The sequence below is a fragment of the Ranitomeya imitator genome, chromosome 3, assembly GCF_032444005.1.
Source record: "Ranitomeya imitator isolate aRanImi1 chromosome 3, aRanImi1.pri, whole genome shotgun sequence".
Lineage (NCBI taxonomy): Eukaryota > Metazoa > Chordata > Amphibia > Anura > Dendrobatidae > Ranitomeya > Ranitomeya imitator.
In genome coordinates, this window is record NC_091284.1 from 10,374,145 (window position 1) to 10,395,332 (window position 21,188).

The 21,188-nt window shown below is 59.7% G+C and overlaps 1 protein-coding gene across 1 annotated transcript in view; it reads right to left on the minus strand.

The window, feature by feature from the left end:
* The window catches only part of POPDC2 (popeye domain cAMP effector 2), a 101,575-nt gene extending 90,437 nt beyond the window's left edge, over nt 1-11,138 (minus strand). Inside the window, exon 1 of the mRNA XM_069760461.1 lies at nt 11,118-11,138. The gene's annotated coding sequence lies outside the window, so the exon portion shown is untranslated. The remainder of the gene's footprint in view (nt 1-11,117) is intronic.
* Nucleotides 11,139-21,188: the final 10,050 nt, after the last annotated feature.

A 21,188-nucleotide genomic window follows, 5' to 3' on the forward strand; every position in this document is an offset into this window, starting at 1 on the left:
TGCCCTGAGTGAGGACGGCCGGCGCCCTGACACCCATCACCCGATCCCTCGCCCTGATCTGCCCTGAGTGAGGACGGCCGGCGCCCTGACACCCATCACCCGATCTCTCACCCTGATCTGACCCGAGTGAGGACGGCCGGCGCCCTGACACCCATCACCCGATCTCCCGCCCTGATCTGCCCCGAGTGAGGACGGCGTCCTGACACCCATCACCCGATCCCTCGCCCTGATCTACCCCGAGTGAGGACGGCGCCCTGACACCCATCACCCGATCCCTCGCCCTGATCTACCCCGAGTGAGGACGGCACCCTGACACCCATCACCCGATCCCACACCCTGATCTGCCCCGAGTGAGGACGGCCGGCGCCCTGACACCCGTCACCCGATCCCACACCCTGATCTGCCCCGAGTGAGGACGGCCGGCACCCTGACACCCATCACCCGATCCCTCGCCCTGATCTGTCCTGAGTGAGGACGGCCGGCGCCCTGACACCCATCACCCGATCCCTCGCCCTGATCTGCCCTGAGTGAGGACGGCCGGCGCCCTGACACCCATCACCCGATCTCTCACCCTGATCTGACCCGAGTGAGGACGGCCGGCGCCCTGACACCCATCACCCGATCTCCCGCCCTGATCTGCCCCGAGTGAGGACGGCGTCCTGACACCCATCACCCGATCCCTCGCCCTGATCTACCCCGAGTGAGGACGGCGCCCTGACACCCATCACCCGATCCCTCGCCCTGATCTACCCCGAGTGAGGACGGCGCCCTGACACCCATCACCCGATCCCACACCCTGATCTGCCCCGAGTGAGGACGGCCGGCGCCCTGACACCCGTCACCCGATCCCACACCCTGATCTGCCCCGAGTGAGGACGGCCGGCGCCCTGACACCCATCACCCGATCCCTCGCCCTAATCTGCCCTGAGTGAGGATGGCAGGCGCCCTGACACCCATCGCCCGATCTCTCACCCTGATCTGCCCCGAGTGAGGACGGCCAGTGCCCTGACACCCATCACCCGATCCCTCGCCCTGATCTGCCCTGAGTGAGGATGGCAGGCGCCCTGACACCCATCACCCGATCCCTCACCCTCATCTGCCCCAAGGACGGCCGGCGCCCTGACACCCATCACCCGATCCCTCGCCCTGATCTGCCCTGAGTGAGGACGGCCGGCGCCCTGACACCCATCACCCGATCCCTCGCCCTGATCTGCCCTGAGTGAGGATGGCAGGCGCCCTGACACCCATCACCCGATCCCTCACCCTCATCTGCCCCGAGGACGGCCGGCGCCCTGACACCCATCACCCGATCCCTCGCCCTGATCTGCCCTGAGTGAGGACAGCCAGTGCCCTGACACCCATCACCCGATCCCTCGCCCTGATCTGCCCTGAGTGAGGATGGCAGGCGCCCTGACACCCATCACCCGATCCCTCACCCTCATCTGCCCCGAGGACGGCCGGCGCCCTGACACCCATCACCCGATCCGTCGCCCTGATCTGCCCTGAGTGAGGATGGCCGGCCCCCTGACACCCATCACCCGATCTCTCGCCCTGATCTGCCCTGAGTGAGGACGGCCGGCGCCCTGACACCCATCACCCGATCCCTCGCTGTGATCTGCCCCGAGTGAGGACGGCCGGTGCCCTGACACCCATCACCCGATCCCTCGCCCTGATATGCCCCGAGTGAGGACGGCCGGCGCCCTGACACCCATCACCCGATCCCTCGCCCTGATCTGCCCTGAGTGAGGACGGCCGGCACCCTGACACCCATCACCCGATCCCTCGCCCTGATCTGCCCCGAGTGAGGACGGCCGGCGCCCTGATACCCATCACCCGATTCCTCGCCCTGATCTGCCCTGAGTGAGGACAGCCGATGCCCTGACACCCATCACCCGATCCCTCACCCTCATCTGCCCCGAGTGAGGACGGCCGGCGCCCTGACACCCATCACCCGATCCTCCACCCTGATCTGCCCCAAGTGAGGCCGGCGCCCTGACACCCATCACCCGATCCCTCGCCCTGATCTGCCCCGAGTGAGGACGGCCGGCGCCCTGACACCCATCACCCGATCCCTTGCCCTGATCTGCCCCGAGTGAGGACGGCAGGTGCCCGGACACCCATCACCCGATCCCTCGCCCTGATCTGCCCCGAGTGAGGACGGACGGCGCCCTGACACCCATCACCCGATCCCTCGCCCTGATCTGCCCTGAGTGAGGACGGCGCCCTGACACCCATCGCCCGATCCCTCGCCATGATCTGCCCCGAGTGAGGACGGCTGGCGCCCTGACACCCATCACCCGATCCCTCGCCCTAATCTGCCCTGAGTGAGGACGGCGCCCTGACACCCATCACCCGATCCCTCGCCCTGATCTGCCCTGAGTGAGGACAGACGGCGCCCTGACACCCATCGCCCGATTCCTCGTCCTGATCTGCCCCGAGTGAGGACGGCCGGCGCCCTGACACCCATCACCCGATCCCTCGTCCTGATCTGCCCCGAGTGAGGACGGCTGGCGCCCTGACACCCATCACCCGATCCCTCGTCCTGATCTGCCCCGAGTGAGGACGGCTGGCGCCCTGACACCCATCGCCCGATCCCTCGTCCTGATCTGCCCCGAGTGAGGACGACTGGCGCCCTGACACCCATCACCCGATCCCTCGCCCTAATATGCCCTGAGTGAGGACGGCGCCCTGACACCCATCACCCGATCCCTCGCCCTGATCTGCCCTGAGTGAGGACGGCGCCCTGACACCCATCACCCGATCCCTCGCCCTAATCTGTCCTGAGTGAGGACGGCTGATGCCCTGACACCCATCGCCCGATCTCCCACCCTGATCTGTCCTGAGTGAGGACGGCGCCCTGACTCCCATCACCCGATCCCTCGCCCTGATCTGCCCCGAGTGAGGACGGCTGGCGCCCTGACACCCATCACCCGATCCCTCGCCCTGATCTGCCCCGAGTGAGGACGGCTGATGCCCTGACACCCATCGCCCGATCTCCCACCCTGATCTGTCCTGAGTGAGGACGGCGCCCTGACTCCCATCACCCGATCCCTCGCCCTGATCTGCCCCGAGTGAGGACGGCTGGCGCCCTGACACCCATCACCCGATCCCTCGCCCTGATGTGCCCTGAGTGAGGACGGCGCCCTGACACCCATCGCCCGATCCCTCGCCCTAATCTGCCCTGAGTGAGGACGGCGCCCTGACACCCATCGCCCGATCCCTCGCCCTGATCTGCCCCGAGTGAGGACGGCTGATGCCCTGACACCCATCACCCGATCTCCCACCCTGATCTGCCCCGAGTGAAGACGGCGCCCTGACACCCATCACCCGATCCCTCGCCCTGATCTGCCCTGAGTGAGGACAGACGGCGCCCTGACACCCATCACCCGATCCCTCGCTCTGATCTGCCCTGAGTGAGGACGGCGCCCTGACACCCATCGCCCGATCTCCCACCCTGATCTGCCCCGAGTGAGGACGGCTGATGCCCTGACACCCATCACCCGATCCCTCGCCCTGACCTGCCCCGAGTGAGGACGGCTGGCGCCCTGACACCCATCACCCGATCCCTCGCCCTGATCTGCCCCGAGTGAGGACGGCCAGTGCCCTGACACCCATCACCCGATCCCTCGCCTTGATCTGCCCTGAGTGAGGACGGCCGGCGCCCTGACACCCATCACCCGATCTCTCACCCTGATCTGACCCGAGTGAGGACAGACGGAGCCCTGACACCCATCACCCGATCCCTCGCCCTGATCTGACCCGAGTGAGGACGGCCGGCGCCCTGACACCCATCACCCGATCTCCCGCCCTGATCTGCCCCGAGTGAGGACGGCCTATGCCCTGACACCCATCACCCGATCTCCCGCCCTGATCTGCCCCGAGTGAGGACGGCCTATGCCCTGACACCCATCACCCGATCCCTCGCCCTGATCTACCCCGAGTGAGGACAGCGCCCTGACACCCATCACCCGATCCCACACCCTGATCTGCCCCGATTGAGGACGGCCGGCGCCCTGACACCCATCACCCGATCCCACACCCTGATCTGCCCCGAGTGAGGACGGCGCCCTGACACCCGTCACCCGATCCCACACCCTGATCTGCCCCGAGTGAGGACGGCCGGCACCCTGACACCCATCACCCGATCCCACACCCTGATCTGCCCCGAGTGAGGACGGCCGGCACCCTGACACCCATCACCCGATCCCTCGCCCTGATCTGCCCTGAGTGAGGATGGCGCCCTGACACCCATCACCCGATCCCTCGCCCTGATCTCCCCTGAGTGAGGATGGCAGGCGCCCTGACACCCATCGCCCGATCTCTCACCCTGATCTGCCCCGAGTGAGGACGGCCAGTGCCCTGACACCCATCACCCGATCCCTCGCCCTGATCTGCCCTGAGTGAGGATGGCAGGCGCCCTGACACCCATCACCCGATCCCTCGCCCTGATCTGCCCTGAGTGAGGATGGCAGGCGCCCTGACACCCATCACCCGATCCCTCACCCTCATCTGCCCCGAGGACGGCCGGCGCCCTGACACCCATCACCCGATCCCTCGCCCTGATCTGCCCTGAGTGAGGACGGCCGGTGCCCTGACACCCATCACCCGATCCCTCGCCCTGATCTGCCCTGAGTGAGGATGGCAGGCGCCCTGACACCCATCACCCGATCTCTCGCCCTGATCTGCCCCGAGTGAGGACGGCCGGCGCCCTGACACCCATCACCCGATCCCTTGCTGTGATCTGCCCCGAGTGAGGACGGCCGGTGCCCTGACACCCATCACCCGATCCCTCGCCCCGATCTGCCCTGAGTGAGGACGGCCGGCACCCTGACACCCATCACCCGATCCCTCGCCCTGATCTGCCCCGAGTGAGGACGGCCAGCGCCCTGACACCCATCACCCGATCCCTCGCCCTGATCTGCCCTGAGTGAGGACGGCCGGCACCCTGACACCCATCACCCGATCCCTCGCCCTGATCTGCCCTGAGTGAGGACAGCCGATGCCCTGACACCCATCACCCGATCCTCCACCCTGATCTGCCCTGAGTGAGGACGGCCGGCGCCCTGACACCCATCACCCGATCCCTCGCCCTGATCTGCCCCGAGTGAGGACGGCCGGCGCCCTGACACCCATCACCCGATCCCTTGCCCTGATCTGCCCTGAGTGAGGACGGCCGGCGCCCTGACACCCATCAACCGATCCCTCGCCCTGATCTGCCCCGAGTGAGGACGAACGGCGCCCTGACACCCATCACCCGATCCCTCGCCCTGATCTGCCCCGAGTGAGGACGGCTGGCGCCCTGACACCCATCACCCGATCCCTCGCCCTGATCTGCCCTGAGTGAGGACGGCGCCCTGACACCCATCGCCCGATCTCCCGCCCTGATCTGCCCCGAGTGAGGACGGCTGATGCCCTGACACCCATCGCCCGATCTCCCGCCCTGATCTGCCCCGAGTGAGGACGGCGCCCTGACACCCATCACCCGATCCCTCACCCTGATCTGCCCTGAGTGAGGACAGACGGCGCCCTGACACCCATCACCCGATCCCTCGCCCTGATCTGCCCCGAGTGAGGACGGCTGGCGCCCTGACACCCATCAACCGATCCCTCGCCCTGATCTGCCCTGAGTGAGGACGGCGCCCTGACACCCATCGCCCGATCCCTCGCCCTGATCTGCCCCGAGTGAGGACGGCTGGCGCCCTGACACCCATCACACGATCCCTCGCCCTAATCTGCCCTGAGTGAGGATGGCGCCCTGACAACCATCGCCCGATCTCCCGCCCTGATCTGCCCCGAGTGAGGACGGCTGATGCCCTGACACCCATCGCCCGATCTCCCGCCCTGATCTGCCCTGAGTGAGGACGGCGCCCTGACACCCATCACCCGATCCCTCGCCCTGATCTGCCCTGAGTGAGGACAGACGGCGCCCTGACACCCATCACCCGATCCCTCGCCCTGATCTGCCCTGAGTGAGGACAGACGGCGCCCTGACACCCATCACCCGATCCCTCGCCCTGATCTGCCCTGAGTGAGGACAGACGGCGCCCTGACACCCATCACCCGATCCCTCGCCCTAATCTGCCCTGAGTGAGGACGGCGCCCTGACACCCATCGCCCGATCTCCCGCCCTGATCTGCCCTGAGTGAGGACGGCGCCCTGACACCCATCACCCGATCCCTCGCCCTGATCTGCCCTGAGTGAGGACAGACGGCGCCCTGACACCCATCACCCGATCCCTCGCCCTAATCTGCCCTGAGTGAGGACGGCGCCCTGACACCCATCGCCCGATCTCCCGCCCTGATCTGCCCTGAGTGAGGACGGCGCCCTGACACCCATCACCCGATCCCTCGCCCTGATCTGCCCTGAGTGAGGACAGACGGCGCCCTGACACCCATCACCCGATCCCTCGCCCTAATCTGCCCCGAGTGAGGACGGCTGGCGCCCTGACACCCATCACCCGATCTCTCACCCTGATCTGCCCCGAGTGAGGACGGCCGATGCACTGACACCCATCACCCGATCCCTCGCCCTGATCTGCCCTGAGTGAGGACGGCGCCCTGACACCAATCACCCGATCCCACACCCTGATCTGCCCCGAGTGAGGACGGCCGGCGCCCTGACACCCATCACCCGATCCCACACCCTGATCTGCCCTGAGTGAGGACGGCGCCCTGACACCCATCACCCGATCCCTCGCCCTGATCTGCCCTGAGTGAGGACGGCGCCGTGACACCCATCGCCCGATCTCCCACCCTGATCTGCCCCGAGTGAAGACAGCTGGCGCCCTGACACCCATCGCCCGATCTCCCGCCCTGATCTGCCCTGAGTGAGGACGGCGCCCTGACACCCATCACCCGATCCCTCGCCCTGATCTGCCCTGAGTGAGGACGGCGCCGTGACACCCATCGCCCGATCTCCCACCCTGATCTGCCCCGAGTGAAGACAGCTGGCGCCCTGACACCGATCACCCGATCCCTCGCCCTGATCTGCCCCGAGTGATGACGGCTGATGCCCTGACACCCATCGCCCGATCTCCCGCCCTGATCTGCCCCGAGTGAGGACGGCGCCCTGACACCCATCACCCGATCCCTCACCCTGATCTGCCCTGAGTGAGGACAGACGGCGCCCTGACACCCATCACCCGATCCCTCGCCCTGATCTGCCCCGAGTGAGGACGGCTGGCGCCCTGACACCCATCAACCGATCCCTCGCCCTGATCTGCCCTGAGTGAGGACGGCGCCCTGACACCCATCGCCCGATCCCTCGCCCTGATCTGCCCCGAGTGAGGACGGCTGGCGCCCTGACACCCATCACCCGATCCCTCGCCCTAATCTGCCCTGAGTGAGGACGGCGCCCTGACAACCATCGCCCGATCTCCCGCCCTGATCTGCCCCGAGTGAGGACGGCTGATGCCCTGACACCCATCGCCCGATCTCCCGCCCTGATCTGCCCTGAGTGAGGACGGCGCCCTGACACCCATCACCCGATCCCTCGCCCTGATCTGCCCTGAATGAGGACAGACGGCGCCCTGACACCCATCACCCGATCCCTCGCCCTGATCTGCCCCGAGTGAGGACGGCTGGCGCCCTGACACCCATCACCCGATCCCTCGCCCTAATCTGCCCTGAGTGAGGACGGCGCCCTGACACCCATCGCCCGATCTCCCGCCCTGATCTGCCCTGAGTGAGGACGGCGCCCTGACACCCATCACCCGATCCCTCGCCCTGATCTGCCCTGAGTGAGGACAGACGGCGCCCTGACACCCATCACCCGATCCCTCGCCCTGATGTGCCCCGAGTGAGGACGGCTGGCGCCCTGACACCCATCACCCGATCTCTCACCCTGATCTGCCCCGAGTGAGGACGGCCGATGCACTGACACCCATCACCCGATCCCTCGCCCTGATCTGCCCTGAGTGAGGACGGCGCCCTGACACCCATCGCCCGATCCCTCGCCCTGATCTGCCCTGAGTGAGGACGGCGCCGTGACACCCATCGCCCGATCTCCCACCCTGATCTGCCCCGAGTGAAGACGGCTGGCGCCCTGACACCCATCGCCCGATCTCCCGCCCTGATCTGCCCTGAGTGAGGACGGCGCCCTGACACCCATCACCCGATCCCTCGCCCTGATCTGCCCCGAGTGAGGACAGACGGCGCCCTGACACCCATCACCCGATTCCTCGCCCTGATCTGCCCCGAGTGAGGACGGCTGGCGCCCTGACACCCATCACCCGATCCCTCGCCCTAATCTGCCCTGAGTGAGGACGGCGCCCTGACACCCATCGCCCGATCTCCCGCCCTGATCTGCCCTGAGTGAGGACGGCGCCCTGACACCCATCACCCGATCCCTCGCCCTGATCTGCCCTGAGTGAGGACACACGGCGCCCTGACACCCATCACCCGATCCCTCGCCCTGATCTGCCCTGAGTGAGGACGGCGCCCTGACACCCATCACCCGATCCCTCGCCCTAATCTGCCCTGAGTGAGGACGGCGCCCTGACACCCATCGCCCGATCTCCCGCCCTGATCTGCCCTGAGTGAGGACAGACGGCGCCCTGACACCCATCACCCGATCCCTCGCCCTGATCTGCCCCGAGTGAGGACGGCTGGCGCCCTGACACCCATCACCCGATCCCTCGCCCTGATCTGCCCCGAGTGAGGACGGCTGGCGCCCTGACACCCATCACCCGATCCCTCGCCCTAATCTGCCCTGAGTGAGGACGGCGCCCTGACACCCATTGCCCGATCTCCCGCCCTGATCTGCCCTGAGTGAGGACGGCGCCCTGACACCCATCACCCGATCCCTCGCCCTGATGTGCCCCGAGTGAGGACGGCTGGCGCCCTGACACCCATCACCCGATCTCTCACCCTGATCTGCCCCGAGTGAGGACGGCCGATGCACTGACACCCATCACCCGATCCCTCGCCCTGATCTGCCCTGAGTGAGGACGGCGCCCTGACACCAATCACCCGATCCCACACCCTGATCTGCCCCGAGTGAGGACGGCCGGCGCCCTGACACCCATCACCCGATCCCACACCCTGATCTGCCCTGAGTGAGGACGGCGCCCTGACACCCATCACCCGATCCCTCGCCCTGATCTGCCCTGAGTGAGGACGGCGCCGTGACACCCATCGCCCGATCTCCCACCCTGATCTGCCCCGAGTGAAGACAGCTGGCGCCCTGACACCCATCGCTCGATCTCCCACCCTGATCTGCCCCGAGTGAAGACGGCTGGCGCCCTGACACCCATCGCCCGATCTCCCACCCTGATCTGCCCCGAGTGAAGACGGCTGGCGCCCTGACACCCATCACCCGATCTCTCACCCTGATCTGCCCTGAGTGAGGCCGGCGCCCTGACACCCATCACCCGATCCCTCGCCCTGATCTGCCCTGAGTGAGGACAGACGGCGCCCTGACACACATCACCCGTGTGTCACATGGAGTACTGTGTCCAGTTTTGGGCACCGGTGCTCAGGAAGGATATAATGGAACTAGAGAGAGTACAAAGGAGGGCAACAAAATTAATAAAGGGGATGGGAGAACTACAATACCCAGATAGATTAGCGAAATTAGGATTATTTAGTCTAGAAAAAAGACGACTGAGGGGCGATCTAATAACCATGTATAAGTATATAAGGGGACAATACAAATATCTCGCTGAGGATCTGTTTATACCAAGGAAGGTGACGGGCACAAGGGGGCATTCTTTGCGTCTGGAGGAGAGAAGGTTTTTCCACCAACATAGAAGAGGATTCTTTACTGTTAGGGCAGTGAGAATCTGGAATTGCTTGCCTGAGGAGGTGGTGATGGCGAACTCAGTCGAGGGGTTCAAGAGAGGCCTGGATGTCTTCCTGGAGCAGAACAATATTGTATCATACAATTATTAGGTTCTGTAGAAGGACGTAGATCTGGGTATTTATTATGATGGAATATAGGCTGAACTGGATGGACAAATGTCTTTTTTCGGCCTTACTAACTATGTTACTATGTTACTATGTTACCCGATCCCTCGCCCCGATCTGCCCCGAGTGAGGACAGCCGGCACCCTGACACCCATCACCCGATCCCTCGCCCCGATCTGCCCCGAGTGAGGACGGCCGGCGCCCTGACACCCATCACCCGATCCCTCGCCCTGATCTGCCCCGAGTGAGGACGGCCGGCGCCCTGACACCCATCACCCGATCCCTCGCCCCGATCTGCCCCGAGTGAGGACGGCCGGCGCCCTGACACCCATCACCCGATCTCTCACCCTGATCTGCCCCGAGTGAGGACGGCCGGCACCCTGACACCCATCACCCGATCCCTCGCCCTGATCTGCCCCGAGTGAGGACGGCGCCCTGACACCCATCACCCGATCCCTCGCCCCGATCTGCCCCGAGTGAGGACAGCCGGCACCCTGACACCCATCACCCGATCCCTCGCCCCGATCTGCCCCGAGTGAGGACGGCCGGCGCCCTGACACCCATCACCCGATCCCTCGCCCTGATCTGCCCCGAGTGAGGACAGCCGGCGCCCTGACACCCATCACCCGATCCCTCGCCCTGATCTGCCCCGAGTGAGGACGGACAGCGCCCTGACACCCATCACCCGATCTCTCACCCTGATCTGCCCCGAGTGAGGACGGCCGGCACCCTGACACCCATCACCCGATCCCTCGCCCTGATCTGCCCCGAGTGAGGACGGCCGGCGCCCTGACACCCATCACCCGATCCCTCGCCCTGATCTGCCCCGAGTGAGGACGGACAGCGCCCTGACACCCATCACCCGATCCCTCGCCCTGATCTGCCTCGAGGTCAGAGTCTCCCTGATAATGGAGGGTACCACTACACCCTCCCGGGGGCCTTACACCCTGCCAGTAATGAGACTTTCCGCTCCAGCTTGGCCCAGTGCCCACAGCTAATGGAGGAAGAAGTTAACCATTTGTTGCTGCTGTTTCTAGTGGAGGCCGAGCAGAGTCTGGAGAGGAAGCTCTTGGACCGAGCGCCAGGGCGCCATCAATGCCCACGCCCGGCACCAGCAGGGTGCACTCACTTCTGCACATTTCATGGGCTCAGTGTCAGAAGTGTCACAACCCGGCTCCTCACCCGCAGAGATGGACCGCTGCTGACACTCACCTGCCGGGCTCCTCTCCTCTCCGGATGTCTCACTGCGGGAGCTCCGGGGTTATTTACACTGAGCGATAAATTATTCACGGGGCCCCGGGGGGACACAGACAGTAAGAGGAGCCGGGAGGGGGCGGCGACCAGGAGGTGCACCTGTCATAGAACCACAAGTCCCAGCAGAGCAGGGCACAGCACGCTGAGGTGGGAGATGTGGGGTCCTCAGCCTGAGGGGCCCGATGAGAGCAGCAGGAAAAGGTCATTTATCAGCGAGTAGCTGTAGAGTTTATAATCAACCAGACACAGAATAAAAACATTTAAAAAACTGCAACAAAAAAAAGGGTCAAAATAAGGTAATGATCAACCTAAACCCCAAACCTCTGAGGGCCAAAGAATGGAGGAGAGTAGATAAGATGAGCTGCTCTCAGGGGACGCGCGCCATCAACACCCACAAAGGAGCAAAATACAGGACGTAAGTCAGGATGGGCGGCCGGATAATAAAGCGCCAGCGCTGACCAGAAGCCTACACGACCACGGAGAATAACGGATCAATGACGAAAACAATCCGCGGATGAAGGAAGTGGGAATCACCCACTGAGAAAGTGGTAAAGATGAGCCTGGTGTGGACATTACCTGGGCCAAAGAGGAAACGGCAGGAGAGGAAACCGTCCCAGACCTATCGCCACACACCGGAGGCTTCCTCAGGGATATCAGGAGTATCGCCACACATCGGAGGCTTCCTCAGGGGTATCAGGAGTATTGCCACACACCGGAGGCTTCCTCAGGGATATCAGGTGTATCGCCACACACCGGAGGCTTCCTCAGGGATATCAGGAGTATCACCACACATCGGAGGCTTCCTCAGGGGTATCAGGAGTATCGCCACACACCGGAGGCTTCCTCAGGGATATCAGGAGTATCGCCACACACCGGAGGCTTCCTCAGGGATATCAGGAGAATCGCCACACACCGGAGGCTTCCTCAGGGATATCAGGAGTATTGCCACACACCGGAGGCTTCCTCAGGGATATCAGGAGTATCGCCACACACCGGAGGCTTCCTCAGGGATATCAGGAGTATCGCCACACACCGGAGGCTTCCTCAGGGACATCAGGAGTATCGCCACACACCGGAGGCTTCCTCAGGGATATCAGGTGTATCGCCACACCGGAGGCTTCCTCAGGGATATCAGGCATATCCTCACACATACCGGAGGCTTCCTCAGGGATATCAGGAGTATCACCATACACCGGAGGCTTCCTCAGGGATATCAAGAGTATCACCACACATCGGAGGCTTCCTCAGGGATATCAGGAGTATCGACACACACCGGAGGCTTCCTCAGGGGTATCAGGAGTATCGCCACACACCGGAGGCTTCCTCAGGGATATCAGGAGTATCGCCACACACCGGAGGCTTCCTCAAGGATATCAGGAGTATCGCCACACATCGGAGGCTTCCTCAGGGATATCAGGAGTATCGCCACACACCGGAGGCTTCCTCAGGGATATCAGGAGTATCGCCACACACCGGAGGCTTCCTCAGGGATATCAGGTGTTTTCGCCACACCGGAGGCTTCCTCAGGGATATCAGGAGTATCACCACACACCATACGCTTCCTCAGGGATATCAGGAGTATTGCCACACACCGGAGGCTTCCTCAGGGATATCAGGTGTTTTCGCCACACCGGAGGCTTCCTCAGGGATATCAGGAGTATCACCACACACCATACGCTTCCTCAGGGATATCAGGAGTATCGCCACACGCCGGAGGCTTCCTCAGGGATATCAGGAGTATCACCACACACCGAAGGCTTCCTCAGGGATATCAGGAGTATCGCCACACACCGGAGGCTTCCTCAGGGATATCAGGAGTATTGCCACACACCGGAGGCTTCCTCAGGGATATCAGGCATATCCTCACACACCGGAGGCTTCCACAGGGATATCAGGAGTATCGCCACACATTGGAGGCTTCCTCAGGGATATCAGGTGTATCGCCACACCGGAGGCTTCCTCAGGGATATCAGGAGTATCACCACACACCGGAGGCTTCCTCAGGGATATAATTAGTATCGCCAAACACTGAAGGCTTCCTCAAGGATATCAGACATATCGCCACACCCTGGAGGGTTCCACAGGGATATAAGGCGTATAACCATACACTGGAAGATTCCTCAGGAATATCAGGGGTATCACCTCACACTTTTGAATTCTTCAGTGATATCAGACATATCTCACATACTGAAGGCTTCCTCATAGAGATCAGGTGTATCGCCACAAACTGAAGGCTTCCTCAGGAATATCAGGCATATCGCCAAACACTGGAGACTTCCTCATGGATATCAGGAGTATTGCCACACACAGGAGGCTTCCTCAGGGATATCAGGCATATCCTCACACACTGGAGGCTTCCTCAGGTAGATCAGCCATATCGCCACATACTTGAAGCTTCCTCAGGGATATCAGGCGTATATCCACACACTGGAGGCTTCCTCAGGGATATGAGGCATATCACGACACACTGGAGGCTTCCTCAGGGCTATCAGGAGTAGCAACACACACTGGAGGCTTCCTCAGGGATATCAAGCATATCACCACACTTTGGAGGCTTCCTCCGGGATATAATGAGTATCGCCAAACACTGAAGGCTTCCTCAGTGATATCAGGCATATCGCCACACACTGGAGGCTTCCTCAGTGATATCAGTCATGTCTCCACATACTGGAGGCTTCTTCAGGGATGTCAGGAGTATCGCCCCACACTGGAGGCGTCCTCGGGATATCAGGCATATCGCCTCACACTGGAGGCTTCCTCAGGGATATCAGGCATATCCTCACACACTGGAGGCTTCCTCAGGTAGATCAGCTGTATCGCCACACGCTTGAAGCTTCCTCAGGTAGATCAGCTGTATCGCCACACACTTGAAGCTTCCTCAGGGATATCAGGCGTATAGCCACACACTGGAGGCTTCCTGAAGGATATCAGGCATATCGCCACACACTGGAGGCTTCCTGAAGGATATCAGGCGTATCGCCACACACTGGAGGATTCCTCAGGGATATGAGTCCTATTGCCACACACTGTAAGCTTCCTCAAGGATAAAAGAAGTATTGCCACACACAGGCGGCTTCCTCAGGAATATCAGGAGCATGGCCACACACTGGAGGCTTCTTTCGACACAGATGATCACTGCCGCCTGCTACACTTCCTTTCTTTCCTTGGAGTCACATTCATCTCCCGCTCTTGGATCTCCTCATACCTTACCAACCACACATTTAGCGTCTCCCCTATTACCTCCTCATACCGCCCTCTCTCTCTGTTGGAGTCTCTGAAGGCTCTGTCCTAGGACCCCTACTCATCTCTATCTATACCCTTGGCATGGGACAACTCTTAAAATTCCACGGCTTCCAGTACAATCTGTACGCTAATGTCACTCAGATCTACTTCTCTGGCCTAGACATCACCTCTCTACAGTGCAAAATCCCGGAGTGTCTATCAGCCATATCCTCCTTCTTCTTCTCTAACTTCTTCAAGCTCAATGAAAACAAATCTGAACTAATTATCTTACCTCCATCTCGCATATCTTCCCTACGTGATCTATCTATCAAAATAAATGAAATCACACTTTCCCCTGTACCGGAAATCTGCTGCCTCCTAGTAACCCTCTACTTTGCCCTGTCCTTCACACCACATATCCAAGCTCTCGCCACCTCAAACTCAAAAATATTTCGAGAATCCGTCCTTTCCTCAACCTCACTCTATCAAAATGATTGAATATGCCCTAATCATCTCCCGCATTGATTACTGCAATATCGTCCTCTCTGGCCTCCCTAACACTCTTGTACCTCCCCAGTCCATCCTTAACTCTGCTGCCCGACTAATCCACCTCTCTCCTCACTATTCCTCTGCTTCTCCCCTCTGCAAATCCCTTCATTGACTCCCAATTCCCAAACATATCCAGCTCAAACTAACACTGACCTCTAAAGCCATTCATAAAGGTACCTTCACACATAACGATATTGTTAATGATATCGTTGCTTTTTGTGACGTAGCAACGATATCGTTAATAAAATCGTTATGTGTGACAGCGACCAACGATCAGGCCCCTGCTGGGAGATCGTTGGTCGCTGAGGAAAGTCCAGAACTTTATTTCGTCGCTGGATCTCCCGTGGACATCGCTGGATCGGCGTGTGTGACACCGATCCAGCGATGTCTTCACTGGTAACCAGGGTAAACATCGGGTTACTAAGCGCAGGGCCGCGCTTAGTAACCCGATGTTTACCCTGGTTACCATCCTAAAAGTAAAAAAACCAAATAGTACATACTTACCTACCGCTGTCTGTCCTCCAGCGCTGTGCTCTGCACTCCTCCTGTACTGGCTGTGCTTTCCGGCCGCTGTGCTCACAGTCAGTGCAGGAGGAGTGCAGAGCACAGCGCTGGAGGACAGACAGCGGTAGGTAAGTATGTACTGTTTGTTTTTTTTACTTTTAGGATGGTAACCAGGGTAAACATCGGGTTACTAAGCGCGGCCCTGCGCTTAGTTACCCGATGTTTACCCTGGTTACCGGCATCGTTGGTCGCTGGAGAGCGGTCTGTGTGACAGCTCTCCAGCGACCAAACAGCGACGCTGCAGCGATCCGGATCGTTGTCGGTATCGCTGCAGCATCGCTTAATGTGAAGGGGCCTTTACCTTTCTCCTCTGTTTATCTCCGAACTTATCTCCCATTGTCTTCCTCCTCATGTAATCTCCTGTCTTCCCAAGACCTTCTCTCCTCCACACCTATTGGTTCCTCACCTCCAAGGCCTCTTCCGAACATCCTCCATCCTCTGGAATTCTGTGCCCTAACACGTCCGAATATCCACCCCATTCGGATCCTTAAGACGGAACCTGAAAAACAATCTTTTCGTGAAAGCTACAGCCTGCAATGACCCCGCTGGCTCGTCAACATCACCAGAGATGCTGCAAACCCCAACCTTCTGTCTCCTTCCCCATCATGCAGAAGATGTAAGCCCGCAAGGGCAGGGTCCTCTCACCTGTGTATCAGTCTGTCATTGTTAGTGTGTTTAATGTAAGTGATATCTGTAACTTGTATGTGACCCCTCCTCATGTACTGCACCATGGAATCAATGGTGCTATAGAAATAAATAATAATAATAATATCCAGCTGCTGCGAGAAGGGCAGAACGAAGTCTGGAAAAAGGGCAGGAGTCTGGGGAATAAGGAGCAGGAGTGCGGGGAATAAGGAGCAGGAGTGCGGAGAATAAGGGGCAGGAGTATGGAGAATAAGGGGCAGGAGTGTGGAGAATAAGGGGCAGGAGTCTGGGGAACAAGGAGCAGGAGTGCGGAGAAAAAGTGGCAGGAGTGTGGAGAATAAAGGGCAGGAGTGTGAGGAATAAGGGGCAGGAGTCTGGGGAATAAGGAGCAGGAGTGTGGGGAATAAGGGGCAGGAGTGTGGAGAATAAGGGGCAGGAGTGTGGAGAATAAGGGGCAGGAGTCTGGATAATAAGGGGCAGGAGTCTGGATAATAAGGGGCAGGAGGGTGGAGAATAAGGGGCAGGAGTGTGGAGAATAAGGGGCAGGAGTGTGGAGAATAAGGGGCAGGAGTGTGGAGAATAAAGGGCAGGAGTGTGGAGAATAAGGGGCAGGAGTGTGGAGAATAAAGGGCAGGAGTGTGGAGAATAAGGGGCAGGAGTCTGGAGAATAAGGGGCAGGAGGGTGCAGAATAAGGGGCAGAAGTGCGGAGAATAAGGGGCCGGAGTGTGGAGAATAAGGGGCAGGAGTGCGGAGAATAAGGGGCAAGAGTGTGGAGAATAAGGGGCGGGAGTCTGGAGAATAAGGGGCAGGAGTGCGGAGAATAAGGGGCAGGAGTGTGGAGAATAAGGGACAGGAGTGTGGAGAATAAGGGGCAGGAGTCTGGAGAATAAGGGGCAGGAGTGTGGAGAATAAGGGGCAGGAGAGTGGAGAATAAGGGGCAGGAGTCTGGGGAATAAGGAGCAGGAGTGCGGAGAAAAAGGGGCAGGAGTGTGGAGAATAAGGGGCAGGAGTGTGGGAAATAAGGGGCGGGAGTCTGGAGAATAAGGGGCAGGAATGCGGGGAATAAGAGGCAGGAGTCTGGAGAATAAGGGGCAGGAGTCTGGAGATAAGGGGCAGGAGTCTAGAGAATAAGGGGCAGGAGTGTGGAGAATAAGGGGCAGGAGTGTGGAAAATAAGGGGCAGGAGTGTGAGGAATAAGGGACAGGAGTCTGGGGAATAAGGGGCAGGAGTGTGGAGAGTAAGGGCAGGAGTGTGGAGAATAAGGGGCAGGAGTGTGGAGCATAAGGGGCAGGAGTGTGGAGAATAAGGGGCAGGAGTGTGGAGAATAAGGGGCAGGAGTGTGGATTATAAGGGGCAGGAGTCTGGAGAATAAAGGGCAGGAGTCTGGAGAATAAAGGGCAGGAGTGTGCAGAATAAGGGGCGGGAGTGTGGAGAATAAGGAGCAGGAGTGTGCAGAATAAGGGTCAGGAGTGTGGAGAATAAGGGCAGGAGTGTGGAGAATAAGGGGCAGGAGTGTGGGGAATAAGGGGCAGGAGTCTGGAGAATAAGGGGCAGGAGTCTGGAGAATAAAGGGCAGGAGTGTGCAGAATAAGGGGCGGGAGTGTGGAGAATAAGGAGCAGGAGTGTGCAGACTACGGGGCGGGAGTGTGGAGAATAAGGGCAGGAGTGTGGAGAATAAGGGGCAGGAGTGTGGAGAATAAGGGGCAGGAGTGTGGAGAATAAGGGGCAGGAGCGTGGAGAATAAGGGGCAGGAGCGTGGAGAATAAGGGGCAGGAGCGTGGAGAATAAGGGGCTGGAGTGTGGAGAATAAGGGGCAGGAGTGTGGAGAATAAGGGGCAGGAGTGTGAAGAATAACGGGCAGGAGCGTGGAGAATAAGGGGCAGGAGTGTGGAGAATAAGGGGCAGGAGTGTGGAGAATAAGGGGCAGGAGTCTGGAGAATAAGGGGCAGGAGCGTGGAGAATAAGGGGCAGGAGTGTGGAGAATAAGGGGTAGGAGTGTGGGGAATAAATGGCAGGAGTGTGGAGAATAAGGGGCAGGAGCGTGGAGAATAAGGGGCAGGAGTGTGGAGAATAAGGGGCATGAGTGTGGAGAATAAGGGGCAGAAGTGTGGAGAATAAGGGGCAGGAGTCTGGAGAATAAGGGGCAGGAGTCTGGAGAATAAGGGGCAGGAGTCTGGAGAATAAGGGACAGGAGTCTGGAGAATAAGGGGCGGGAGTCTGGAGAATAAGGGGCAGGAGTGTGGCGAATAAGGGGCAGGAGTGTGGGGAATAAGGGGTAGGAGTGTGGAGAATAAGGGGCAGGAGTGTGGGGAATAAGGGGCAGGAGTCTGGAGAATAAGGGGAAGGAGTCTGGAGAATAAGGGGCAGGAGTGGGAGTGTGGAGAATAAGGGGCAGGAGTGTGGGGAATAAGGGGCAGGAGTGTGGGGAATAAGGGGCAGGAGTCTGACGAATAAGGGGCAGAAGTGTGGAGAATAAGGGGCAGGAGTGTGGAGAATAAGGGGCAGGAGTCTGGGGAATAAGGGGCAGGAGTGTGGAGAATAAGGGGCATGAGTGCGGAGAATAAGGGGTGGGAGTGTGGAGAATAAGGGGCAGGAGTGTGGAGAATAAGGGGCATGAGTGTGGAGAATAAGGGGCAGAAGTGTGGAGAATAAGGGGCAGGAGTCTGGAGAATAAGGGGCAGGAGTCTGGAGAATAAGGGGCAGGAGTCTGGAGAATAAGGGACAGGAGTCTGGAGAATAAGGGGCGGGAGTCTGGAGAATAAGGGGCAGGAGTGTGGCGAATAAGGGGCAGGAGTGTGGGGAATAAGGGGCAGGAGTGTGGAGAATAAGGGGCAGGAGTGTGGGGAATAAGGGGCAGGAGTCTGGAGAATAAGGGGAAGGAGTCTGGAGAATAAGGGGCAGGAGTGGGAATGTGGAGAATAAGGGGCAGGAGTGTGGGGAATAAGGGGCAGGAGTGTGGGGAATAAGGGGCAGGAGTCTGGCGAATAAGGGGTAGAAGTGTGGAGAATAAGGGGCAGGAATGTGGGGAATAAGAGGCAGGAGTGTGGAGAATAAGGGGCAGAAGTGTGGGGAATAAGGGGCAGGAGTCTGGCGAATAAGGGGCAAGAGTGTGGAGAATAAGGGGCAGGAGTGTGGGAAATAAGGGGCGGGAGTCTGGAGAATAAGGGGCAGGAATGCGGGGAATAAGAGGCAGGAGTCTGGAGAATAAGGGGCAGGAGTCTGGAGATAAGGGGCAGGAGTCTAGAGAATAAGGGGCAGGAGTGTGGAGAATAAGGGGCAGGAGTGTGGAAAATAAGGGGCAGGAGTGTGAGGAATAAGGGACAGGAGTCTGGGGAATAAGGGGCAGGAGTGTGGAGAGTAAGGGCAGGAGTGTGGAGAATAAGGGGCAGGAGTGTGGAGCATAAGGGGCAGGAGTGTGGAGAATAAGGGGCAGGAGTGTGGAGAATAAGGGGCAGGAGTGTGGATTATAAGGGGCAGGAGTCTGGAGAATAAAGGGCAGGAGTCTGGAGAATAAAGGGCAGGAGTGTGCAGAATAAGGGGCGGGAGTGTGGAGAATAAGGAGCAGGAGTGTGCAGAATAAGGGTCAGGAGTGTGGAGAATAAGGGCAGGAGTGTAGAGAATAAGGGGCAGGAGTGTGGGGAATAAGGGGCAGGAGTCTGGAGAATAAGGGGCAGGAGTCTGGAGAATATAGGGCAGGAGTGTGCAGAATAAGGGGCGGGAGTGTGGAGAATAAGGAGCAGGAGTGTGCAGACTACGGGGCGGGAGTGTGGAGAATAAGGGCAGGAGTGTGGAGAATAAGGGGCAGGAGTGTGGAGAATAAGGGGCAGGAGTGTGGAGAATAAGGGGCAGGAGCGTGGAGAATAAGGGGCAGGAGCGTGGAGAATAAGGGGCAGGAGCGTGGAGAATAAGGGGCTGGAGTGTGGAGAATAAGGGGCAGGAGTGTGGAGAATAAGGGGCAGGAGCGTGAAGAATAACGGGCAGGAGCGTGGAGAATAAGGGGCAGGAGTGTGGAGAATAAGGGGCAGGAGTGTGGAGAATAAGGGGCAGGAGTCTGGAGAATAAGGGGCAGGAGCGTGGAGAATAAGGGGCAGGAGTGTGGAGAATAAGGGGTAGGAGTGTGGGGAATAAATGGCAGGAGTGTGGAGAATAAGGGGCAGGAGCGTGGAGAATAAGGGGCAGGAGTGTGGAGAATAAGGGGCATGAGTGTGGAGAATAAGGGGCAGAAGTGTGGAGAATAAGGGGCAGGAGTCTGGAGAATAAGGGGCAGGAGTCTGGAGAATAAGGGGCAGGAGTCTGGAGAATAAGGGACAGGAGTCTGGAGAATAAGGGGCGGGAGTCTGGAGAATAAGGGGCAGGAGTGTGGCGAATAAGGGGCAGGAGTGTGGGGAATAAGGGGCAGGAGTGTGGAGAATAAGGGGCAGGAGTGTGGGGAATAAGGGGCAGGAGTCTGGAGAATAAGGGGAAGGAGTCTGGAGAATAAGGGGCAGGAGTGGGAGTGTGGAGAATAAGGGGCAGGAGTGTGGGGAATAAGGGGCAGGAGTGTGGGGAATAAGGGGCAGGAGTCTGACGAATAAGGGGCAGAAGTGTGGAGAATAAGGGGCAGGAGTGTGGAGAATAAGGGGCAGGAGTCTGGGGAATAAGGGGCAGGAGTGTGGAGAATAAGGGGCATGAGTGCGGAGAATAAGGGGTGGGAGTGTGGAGAATAAGGGGCAGGAGTGTGGAGAATAAGGGGCAGGAGTCTGGAGATAAGGGGCAGGAGTCTAGAGAATAAGGGGCAGGAGTGTGGAGATAAGGGGCAGGAGTCTAGAGAATAAGGGGCAGGAGTGTGGAGAATAAGGGGCAGGAGTGTGGAAAATAAGGGGCAGGAGTGTGAGGAATAAGGGACAGGAGTCTGGGGAATAAGGGGCAGGAGTGTGGAGAGTAAGGGCAGGAGTGTGGAGAATAAGGGGCAGGAGTGTGGAGCATAAGGGGCAGGAGTGTGGAGAATAAGGGGCAGGAGTGTGGAGAATAAGGGGCAGGAGTGTGGATTATAAGGGGCAGGAGTCTGG